We start from the raw sequence: 12,327 nt of genomic DNA on the forward strand, positions 1-12,327 counted from the left end.
TATCGCGCCCGACCCCCACCACAACATAAACAAACAAGTGCCGCATAGGCGACAGCGCCTCATTCTAACGTCTACTGCGGTGACTCTGTGCGTGGAGTGGAGGGATTCTAGTAAACCCTGTTAGTCCCAAATGTGTTCACATACACGTCGAAAACAGTGGAATGCACAGGGCTGGTATCAGGAACCTTCTCAAAAGAATGTTCGTTGGGATCGTTATGAAAGTTGCCACGAGATGGCGCGTACGTTTAAGTGTCTTCAGATTAAAGATGGAAGCTCCCATCATTCGTAGTAGCAACAACTATTTGCAAGACAGAATAGGTAAGCACTCATCCATTTACCTACGCAAGCCTACAGGCTGCAAATTGCAATAGAGAGCTGGCCCACTGCAACCAATTAATGCAGGCAAAAACTGCCCCAACACATGCACAGCCACTGGCAGTGGCATACCGTGGTTACAGCCATGTAACATACTGACAGTAACAGAATGACATAGAAATTATACGATTTAAGGAATATACACCTTCTTTAACCAAATTTAGCTTTTAAAATTTCACTGTGACATTGTAGCCTCATACATCCAGGCATGTATAGATTCTACTAGCAAACCCGGCAGTCAAATTCTTTCTAACAGACAGTCAACAAATCCAAGTTTAACCCTCCTCTTGAGGGTCAAAAGGTTATCGGACACTTACTCTTCGCATGTCAGCAGAAGGGACATTTCATGGTCCTTTCAATAAGCCATAAAAATGCTAGTCACCGCTGAAACAAAAAAGTTTTTCAATCGCTCCGTCAGACCATGTCCTCAGAAAATGTCTAAAAATCTGCCCTGTGCCTTTGACCTGTGACCTCCAATTTCGGCACAGTGATGGCTTTTCCTACCATGATGCTATACACCGACTATCACGAGCCTAGGTCGAGCCGTTTAGATTTGTGCCGCAATTCTGCATTTCCCCCTATACCTTAAGTTAAGGAGTGAATGTTCCCCCTTCTTTTACACCTCTTGACCTTTGACCTTTGACCCCAGCTTCGACATCCCAACTCGTTTTGACGATCCCCCCCAATGTGCCGAATATCGTGACCGTACGTCGAGCGGTTAAGATTTGTGCCCAACTGTTGACGGACGCACGACGGACGATGCGACGGACGATCAAGCGTTTCTACAAGCTGCCATCTGACTATGTCAGATGAGCTAACAAGAGCCGCAGAGCGGCTGAGCTCATCTGGGGTCTGTTGCTACGGTTATAAACTTCAGTCGTGCGTAGTGACACATTTGTTAGGCGCAGATATGCAGATACGCAGTTGCACACTATCTCTCACCATGCGATTTTGGTTTAGTTTATTAAATGACATTTGTGTCATAGATTCACAGCTATCTATTTTTATCTTAGCTCCAAGAAACGGTATTGCTAGGGTTAGAATACCCTATTATTATTATTTATTATTATTATTATTTATTATTATTATTATTATATTGACGTTAGTCACACAGCCTGGTCGGGTTATTTTTATCTATGAATGAATATGATGACGTATGCAGAATATCAAAGACGTATGCAGTTCGCATGTGCTGTGGAAGGCGCTGCGCTATCGTCCACGTGTACGAAGCAGAACTGGAGGATGGAGCAGCGCGTTTCACAGCGGTGGTGTGGCGGTACGCCAACAATGATAAGTGCGAACCACCTTAGCAACTCGACATCTATTTATACGACGCTCACTGCCGTTATAGTAGTACAGTGACTCACGGGCGTGATAGTAAATCGAGTCAGGCAGTGTACGGTTAGATGGTGTGGCGCGATGCGTGACACTATGTGTGGGCGCGATAGTGGGCGTGTTCTAAAAAAGTTCTAGCCAATGACGTTCGCCACCCGCAGACGCTCTCGCACTGACGAACGCATGCACGCCACTGATCTCTATAATATAATCAATTTCAATATCAAATAATCAATCGATTATATTATAGAGATTAGTGATGCACGCACGTAGACCGAGAGGAAGAGAGAGAAAGACAGTTTATGTGCGTTAGTTAAACATGAATTGAATGATAATAAAACGGAAATGACATGATTAGTTATAGTGATCTTTAATGGTCACATGTTGTTGCTCATGACGAGAATAGTTCTACTAAAAAGATAATTGTCGTAGTCAGAATGAAGAATGTACATTTACTGAAACGTGCGTCAAATACGACCTCGTTCGATCTACATTTTCAAAAGTTTCTGGGGGGAGGAACCTCAAACTCGCTTCCTGTGTGCGTACACATTCATAATACGACCCTGGAAATGCTATGAATATGTATGGAGTGTTCTGAATATATAGTAGCCCTCATCTAGTTTGACAATGTTCTCACGTTGACCTTTGTCTAGCATGTCTTCTGCTGTGAACGTTTGACCTTTGTTCTGACATCGTCTTAGCGCTAGAAAAACTTTATCCGTTATTTGTTTAATATGAGTTTTTTTGAGCTTGTAAAAGATGTTTGGAATACAGATCGAGTAAATGCAGCATCACTCAGCTGTTGACTTTCTACAGATGTGAATGGAGAGGGAGCAAATAGTCCTGGATCTGTCAGGGCTGACCCAACCTCTTCAGCATATGCCAGGGCAGCTGTTTCCGCACACGGAAAATCAACTGGTGTCACAGTGGTGTTCTTCTTGTTTACGGCCATACTATTTGGGATTCCGCATCCTGAATGGTGGAAGGAAACCCGTATAGTGGCCGGCTGTTTAAATCGTCACAAATCGACTGGAAGATAATGTGATAATGAAACCTGTCTAACTACTATATCCTCTCACATTATAACTCGTACACCATGTATGTCATAGATATGGTACATGTATGTACTAAATGAACAAATCTACTCAATGCAGAATGTTTTTACATTTGTACCTGAAATTCTGTGGCAGTTCCATGTGTTGACGCAACTCTCCACACCAATTTTAGCCACCTGCAGAATGAGACTGGAGATGCATGGGTCCGAGAGATCTAGTGCTTCTTGGTCCACCATTTCAACTAGGGCTGGTTTTAGTGGGTAGTTGACCCTGTTGTTGATTTCAGGTCACATCCTCTCAACTATCAGATTCTATAATCACACAAATTACAGCACATTTCCTGCAGCAAAAGTTGGTATTCTGTTAGATAGTTTTGAACGATATATCATAAATTTGACTATTACAATAGTAAAGTTGAATATAATATCACTGCTCCATATCACTACAGAGAGTTACTACACATTCACACTCTACAAAAACGTGTACAATGGTTTCTACACAAGATTAACATAATGAGCATGAATTATTATCTTTAATTTTCACCATAGTAAGATATTTGTTTGTTGGTATAATTCTTTTCAGTATCTTAAATTGAAAGTATCTAAGCTTAGCTACCAGTGTAACATTAAAGGGGAGTTTATAATTTTTTTTCGCTAAAAAAACATGTTATTGCTTCATCATCAATAAAATTTCACGCATCTTCCTGTCTGCAATATTTACTAACCCAGGACAGTTTTAAACTGGATATAAATATATTCATGTCAATCATTCTTAAACCTCCTTCCTCATATCATAAAGCCATAGTCCATAATAGAGATTATTATCGCAATTATAGACTCGTGATATATGTTTCTAAATATATATATGTTAGTTCCAAACTCAATTCGCAAATTTATTTCAGATATAACGACAACCTTTTAACGAAATTAGCTACCAGTATGTATTGCACTTTATCATTTTTTCCGGTAATTCCTTTAGATCACTGTCATACAACTTCAGACTAGGTGCTACAACAATTAGCGAAATAATCACAGAGACGTGAGACGTCATCACTTAACATGTCTACGAATTGGGCTGTTTTCGAAGCCATGGCGCAATGTGTACCAGATTTAAGTGTACAGCATATCGAAACACCCAAATCACGCTCCATGTCTACAGCCTCTAATTTGGCTCCATTCATCTCGTATTTGTGTCGTGGGTTGTTCCATCCTATATGGAGAATTTTGCATTTTTCAACGTTAAATAACATCCGCCACTTTTGCGACCAAGCAAACATCAGATGTAAGTCCTGCTGCAATGTCTGTGCATCTCTGTCATTGCCGATTTTGTTTACAGCTTTAGTGTCATCTGCAAATTTAAATATCTGGCTGCTTACCCCGATGTCTATATTGTTTATGTATATCAGGAATAGCATTGGACCTAGCAACTCGCAGCCCAATAAACTAGAAGGGCAATCACGTGACTTTTGGCTTGCAACCAATAATATTTCAGGCTGCGATATTGCCTGGAGGTTCTGTCCCCATAAACACTGTGTACTCCACTACACAACAAGCTGTGTTTACGTTTATAATTATGGATGTATTGTGAGTACATCAGGTTATATTGTGAGAGAAAGGAACGGGAACAAAGTTTCTTTATGCAAATTGCCTAATTGCGGTCATAAATTGCCTGGGTTTCGCTCCCTGTACGGTGTACGGCGTGTACCCGAGTTCACACCTAATTCGAAATTGTGTTTACGTTTACATCGTAAGTGCATACGCTTCTGAGAGAAAAGCCCAGGAATAAAAGTCATGAATCCAAATTGCCTATTCACTGTCATAATTGAATATTAGATGTTGCAGTCCGTGTGTATGAGTATGTTTCAAGGTGTATATGGAAGGATAGCCTACAGGCTAGTAGTACTAGTAGTAGTAACTAGTAGCACTTGCAGTAGTACTACTACTAGTAGTATTTTAATCACAAGTTACCTTCTCGCTTAACACTTCGTTCCTACATACGATGTGAAACAGTTGTACAGTTTGACGAGCTAATACTAGCAGTAGTAGTAGTAGTAATTGTAACTTGTAGTTGTAGTACTAATAAAAGTATTCGTAGGTGTGGATACAATTGTATCACCCTGAGTGATAGCATACCTCTGCTTATGTAACCTTGTACTTATTCGGTCAAGGTATGGGAACGGGAGCGGTCGTTGGGTAAGGGGTAACAGTTGCGTGCGACGTAAAGCAAACACAAACTAGCAACGAAACGTACCACAAACGGTTGTATTATTAGCCATATCGAGTGCGACAACAGGGTTCTCCCCAGGATGACATTGAAACATGGGGCAACGGGGGCGGGTAAACTAGGGGTCCGGGGAATGTTGAGATCTTAGATGCTCTGTGGTGCATTCTGACGCATTTTGGGACATGTTTTGAGTTGATTTGTTTTCTCTGATCTGGTGTGTCATTTTTTATATTTTTTTGTTTTTAAACTAGGGTTTAGGGGATATCTATGGGAGAACTTGAAGGCAACTTGTAATTTTTTCGGGCAAGTACATAAAAATGAACATAACACAAGGCATCAGTTTAGTGGATGTATCATTTATTGACATGTATTGCAATAAGCAAGATCTTTTCTGTAAAACTTCATCCACTGTGACTCTACTTTGTCACATCTACTCGACGCTGGCGCATGGCAGCCCAGCGGTCAACTGCCTGGTCGAATGGGAATTCTTGCCAAGGTGGCCCCTCAATTGCCAGTAGCAGCAGCGCCTCCAAAGCTGACTCACTCAGCCTCCAGTTCCTCATGTAGTTTTTGACTATGCACATGTGTTAACTGTTCAAAAGAGCTCTCTGCTGATTGGCTTAGCAGTGAGAGTGACCAGCCAATCACCGCGAACCACACAAGGGTGCTTTGGTTACTGCTCGCAAAATGGCGGCATCAACAAACGATCGATTCCTGCGCTGTCAAACTTTTATTTTGAACTGTCACGCTGAAACTCCACTGAAAATTGTGTATTTCAATTCAGCGATAACATTTCCTATCTGGGTGGTGGAATTTAATCGGGGCGGAGGTAATTTAAACATGGCGCAACGATTGAAATGGGGGGAGTTTTCCCAAACACGGCGGGCGCGCCCTTTTTGCGCAACGTTGGGAGGGGCCTGGACAAGAAACCATGGGTAGCGTACAATAAGCAAGTGTGACAACAGAGCGTAGGCAGAGGTCTTACAAGGGAGGGGAGTTGTCCCGCTTCCTGGCTCGGCCCGCTTTATATATCTGCGGTCCTTGTGCCTGACCTCCGGGCCTCACGTCGTCACCGCTCCGGGCTTGGCCGGTGCTCCCGTGCTCCGCAGGACACCTCGTACGTTGACTGCGGGTTATGATATGCCAACACCCTGTATCCCGCACTCAGCTCTCTGCCTTCCAGTACCATTAATTTCCTTATTGCCTTACTATTACCCCCATACGGTCCATCACAAACACCGTGTCTAGTGCGTCGCCCGCGCCACTCGCACGGCATCACGCCTAATTACTAGTGTTGCAAAATATCGAATTTCGCCTGTGCCGGTTCTATTGTCGACGTTCCGTTATATACATGTACCCTTTGATTGATACTGAAAACACTCCTCCTATATATCACTCATGGTTTTATTAGCTATTGCCATGGGTCGTCGTACGTCCGTCCGTCCTTCCGTCAACATTTGGCTACGGTCAACGATAACTCCGGAACTGTTTGACCCACATGTTTAAAATTGGGTAACGTTGTTACTGCTATGGGAGATGTTTGAACGTCCTATTTTGGAGCACGCCAGTCGACGTACTTTCGAGCCACGACAATGTTTTGGCAAAAATGGAAATTGCCATTAGTCAGCTCAGGTTCAACGGATTTTGCTCATTTTTGGTATGTGAATGAATAAGGGCTGCCCGAAAACGTATTACAGTGGTTTTAATTTTTTTATTTTTTATTATGCAAATTAGGTAGGTTTTGGCAATTATATAGCATATTATATAGACACGCTGATAACAGTCTGTGGTGTCACACTCGTCTGGTTCGTTTTACAAGACTTCATTGACAATATCTTTAATGCAAAATTGGTATTTCCTCTCCAGCCTGCTGATAAAACGTCTATATTAGAGTAAAGTTTTACAAAACATGTCGGAACGCAGCATAACCTGTTTATTTAGAAAGCCATCGCAAAAAAACATCAAAGCAGGTATAGCGCCATCTATCCTTATAAATTGTGATTTATTTTGGTTTATAAATTATTATTGCGATATACAGATGGCAACTGTGTGCTATCGTCTAGAAAAACTCATACGAAGTAAACACTTCCATGCAACCAATTAACCTTTGACAAAAGTTGTGTTATGGGCAGGGAAACGCCATTGTCACGTGGTATGTAGCAGTCTCTCAATCTTACACGTTACACATCGAGAGCATGTTTTGCATGCTCTGTATTGGCATGTTTCGTGCGTTTGTTTTTGCGTATTCCGTGTCTGTCATTGACATTTCATTCACGGGCGATTGATTGCTTGTATGGTTGTGCATTTTGGGGGTCTCTGCCTGCTATAAGATTTTGTTGGGAAAAACACAAAGAATTAAAAACACAATTATTAAGACAATATATACACGATATAACGGTGAAGTAAGCCTACTTATGGTTGTAGCTTGGTTTTGCGAAGAGCAAGCCAGGTTGCATGAGCCGTTTAAGTTGAATACGAATTCGTACACACGCAAAAGAAATGCCTCCTAAGAGGGTTACCAAGGAATCCCCAGATGAGGAACAGGCAGGGGGGTGCAGTTTCTCTTTCTCTGGAGATGCAGACCATGATGTTATTTATGCAGGAACAGCAACAGCAATCATTTATGACAGTTACTTGCGGATCGAAATACGGTAGCAGACGCTTGACATAGAGAGTCGAGTACGTCGGTATATAAATTAGTGGGCATCCAAAAACTTACGAAGGAGGACGACATTGACTGTTACTTGCAGACATTTGAGAGACTGTATTGCACAAACTAAACCTAGGGATCAGTGGACGGCTATTTTAGAGCCATTTCGATGCAAATTCAGGCTGCTGTAGTCTAGCTTTTCGCTTACTGCACTGCTGCTGTATTCTCTCTTTAGATGCAAATTTAATCTGCTGTCTATCTTTTTGGTTACTGCACTGCTGATGTGTTCTCTCTTCATGTTGATATTCAGTGTTTGTTCTTTGCCGTTGTTTGTAATGCTGCATATACTTGGTGCGGTCAGGCTGTCTGGATTGTTGACACACGTTGCTTTTTGTTTAGTGCTTGGCACTGAAGTTGGTTGATCATGTAGTTATTCATCAATGTTCGTGTTCTCAACATTTGTTCATCACATTCAAAGTCTATAGAAGGGTATGTACCTTGACACTTGAAACTCAACTGTAGAGCCTTGTGTGTTATGGTTTTTATTTCAATGGGAGTCATTTCAAAAATGTTCAACGGATGTTAAATGGTCAAACTTCAAGCTGTTAAATGCAAACAAAACTGCAGTGCCATTACTCGAGCGCTTCGAAGCTACTGCGCTCCCGCAATAACCTGTTCTGCTGTGCTCCGGTTCCGGTGTCGTAGTTAGTCAACAGTGCGGGACGAGTAACGACACGCACACACACACCGCGGGGCCACTCCCACCCCCTGCCCGCTAGACTCGCGTTACGATGTATAACAAGTGTATACCACGGTAAACACAGAGGTTCGACACACAGTATAGACTATGAACGCAGCCGGGCAAAAAGGGCTACAGTACAGTAAGGTATCGACGGCTTCCACGAGCTCGGGTGTAGCCGGTGTTTATGCACCATAAACACTCCTCGCTATAGACTCGCATAAACAACAACATTAGCCGCTGCCTTGCCTGAGCGAAACTGCCGGCCGTAGACTCTATTTCACACATTCCATCCGAATCGTCGATCTTGCCCTCGTTTACAAGAATCAATCTGCTGGCCAATAATCTTAACGGAGTTATAAAATTATTAACTTCTAATCAATGCAAACCTCGTGTCTACAGTAATATCATGAAGCGCCATTATTAAAGCATCAGTCGCAGACTGAATCTGTGCGAGTATGGTGAATTTATCATCGGTAGACGCTGCAAATCGGTCAAGCCGATGATTAACTTTATTCAAAAATGTACGCAAATCATTCCGCACCATCGATAATATCATTCATTGTGGCTCTGTTAAGCTGCACTTGAGTGTGGGAAAGATTAAAAACTGTCAGGCTGTCTTCCAACGCATGCTGGAAAGCATCCTGTGACAACCGAAATTGAGAAAGCTGTGTATCCAATGGTGCAATATCTTCCTCATCTGCAGTTCTATAGAGGAACTTCTGGAGCTTACCTGTAAATGGCAAAAGGGAACGCTTAGCAGGTTGCTTTGTAAACTTTGTAAAACTTTGTGCAAAAAGTAATGGCATGCGATTCAACAAACTCCTCCACCGTGCTCTGAAAACGTACCAAGCTGAGGTCTGTCGTATTATATTCACGAGTGGGTCTGTCCTTAAGTAAATAACGAATCTGTCTATCTATACCACTCATATACTCCGTAATCGGCTGGAGGTCAAGGGTAAATGCTAAAGCCCACGTCGATTGGGCGATAGCCATACTCTCCTTCGGTACAAAAACAGCCCCCTGTGTGGCTGCTGTGTCTCTTAGCACCGTGCCAGCGCACAGCATCAATCTGAAAGATAAATACTAGAGATTTCTTAATGTTTCGACCACACTTTAGTGAAATAAGTCTTGACTCGACCAACAAGAGTCCTGTCCTTGCTTCCTCCCGATGCCATGGTTACTGGTGGCTCTTGCACTCTGGCTACCTGCACAACGGGTTGTGCACTCTGAAACCGTGACATAAACGGGGACGCAGGTGAGCGGGAACGCAACAGTAGTACAGAGCCGTTATTGCTGCTAGTGCGGTGGCAACGTATATAAGTGTCTGATGTCACTGTATGTGTGTACCTTGAAGTCTTACGCGCTGCTTCATTTGTATCTAGATTCCGTCGACTATTAGCTATCACATCTTTCAGATGGTCATATGCTAAATCTAAATCATGGTTTTTATATAGTTTATGTGGCACGATTGTTTGCGGAATGAGGTCCGTTGCATTTCCCCTTTTCACAGCCAATTGCGCTGAGTCAGCCCATATTATTGGCGTTGGAAGTGCTTCATGTAGGATTGCTGCTAGAGATTGCGTAAGGTCGACAGATGAATCGTGAAAATAAAATGTCGGCAACGTAAGATCTGCGCTATGCGCACTGCACCCCGACTCAAGTGATACCAGTTGTCGCGACTATATCTCGACATCTGTTATACTAGGGGCCTGGTCGTTGTTAGTCTGAAATGAAATAGTTAACCGAAATGGCTTTGCTGGCGACAAAAGCCAATGCCCATTACCAATATACGTAACTAGATACTTTGGGTTCGCCAGAATTTTGACCCTCCTTTGACAATAGACTTGTATGTGCTCGGCGCGCTTTAGAAATAGAGCAACCAAACATTCCTTCGCACCTCTAACATAATAAATTTCGGACTCTGCCTGGCATATGTTATGCGTTTCATGGAGGCACTTACGGACTAAGTTTGACTCCGGATAAAAATAGCGTGTTTTATCTTGCGTGAACGCAACATAGTCTTGATCTAATACGTAATAAACATGCGCGGTTGTACCGTTTACATACTGCGGTGCTGGTAAAATTTGAAAAATTTGAAAAATTTGTCTGACATGTTTAAGAGGCAAAAACGTAAGTATGTGAAAAGAATTTTCTACTGGTATAACAATTGTCTGTAGTAAGCTATTATAATACAAAATGGTGTCATCTAATGGTTTAGGCATTGCCAGATAATTTGGAATCACCTGTTTAATACTCTGCAAAATACTTAGTAAATGCGTTGGTGGTACTAGTGAAATCGGTAACCTGCCGGTCAGACAGCTGGTTAATGAATGTTCTAAGTCCGCGATCTGATAGACATGGGGTGCGTTGGACAAGCCAAACGATAGAACGTTATTGCCCCTCTATACGTGATGAAACACGTCTTAGCCTTGTCCTCCTCTGCCAAGGCTATTTGAATATAACCCGACTTCAAGTCGAGGGTTGAATAGAAGCGTGCATTTCTCAATGATCCCAGAATATCTTGAATGCAGGGTAGAGGATATGTGTATTTCCTAGTGACTTTGTTGAGCTTCCTGTAGTCTATGACCATTCGTCCTTTAGGTTCATCTTTCTTGGGAACAATGAAGGCTGAGCCTGCCCATGGGCTGTTGCTGGGTTCGATTATGTTAGCCTCCAACAGCTGATTAACATGATGATCAATCATCGGCCGATAATTAATTGGTGTTTTGTATGGCTTCTGTAGGATAGGTGGATGTCCTTCCATATCGATCGTCATTTCCACTAGGTTGGTACGCCCAAGATCAAGATTGCTTTTAGCAAATAGATCGTTATTCCTCCGTAGCAGATCTTCTATGGCTGCACGTTGATGCTTTGGTACATGGTCAAGATTGACCTTGCTCGGGATAGATGTTGATGCATCGCGTGTTGCTGGAACCATGTTGTACAGGCGTATGCTGAGACGCTTGTCCTATCTTGATTGATGCTATTTGTTTCTCATTAACTGGCTGGACCACGGCAATGACACTGTTAGCGTCGAAAGCATACAGTGTGTCTGTTGTGTTGACTATCTAGTCCTAGTTCATGGAGTTACCATCAACTCGTATATATAGTATATATCCATATTTTCTTTCTTATCACTATAATCACTGTGTATGCAATTTTTGTTTATTAATTCATCAGCCTACGGCCCTGCATGATATTGACGTAGACATTGTTTACAACCCACTATTCTCACTTGTGTATGCTGTCGGAGGATCATTGGTGTGGGTGTGTGTAAATGTTGTAAAATGAAGTGCACACAATGGTGATATCCAAATATATTTGTTGCTAGTGTAGCGTTTCGTCCTTTCCGGTGACACCCGTTGGCGCCACCGGTCGACACACAAATGGCTAGCACACAATCCTAGGTATAGCACTTACCCGTTGTGTCTGGAGACGTTGTACCGGCCGTGATCGTCGGCCCCGGACCTCGCTAGCCACCCGGGCGCTTTCGAAGCTACTGCGCCCCCGCAACAACCCGCTCTGTCGTGCTCAGGTCCGATGCGTCGTAGTTAGTCAACAGTGCAGGACGAGTAACGACACGTATGCACACCGCAGGGCAACGCCCACCCCCTGCCCGCTAGACTCGCGTTACGACGTATAACCAGTGTATACTACGGTAAACACAGAGGTTAGACACACAGTATAGACTATGAACGCAGCCGGGCAAAAAGGGCTACAGTACAGTAAAGTATCGGCGGCTTCCCCTCCCGTGCAGCCGCGCACGAAATAGACTAACTCCCTCGCTATTCGTGCAGACTCGACACGTTTACTTAGGCCTAGTACTGTATTATTCACTCACCCATGAGTAAGCCCCGTATTGTCCTGTCGTTGCCCGAACGGCCGCTCGAGGCAGAACGTGGTGGGGCTCACTCTCTCTCTTCCTCTCTCTCTACCTCTCGAACTCT

This window comes from Priapulus caudatus, unplaced genomic scaffold (assembly GCF_000485595.1).
Source record: "Priapulus caudatus unplaced genomic scaffold, Priapulus_caudatus-5.0.1 Scaffold1821, whole genome shotgun sequence".
Taxonomy (NCBI): domain Eukaryota; kingdom Metazoa; phylum Priapulida; class Priapulimorpha; order Priapulimorphida; family Priapulidae; genus Priapulus; species Priapulus caudatus.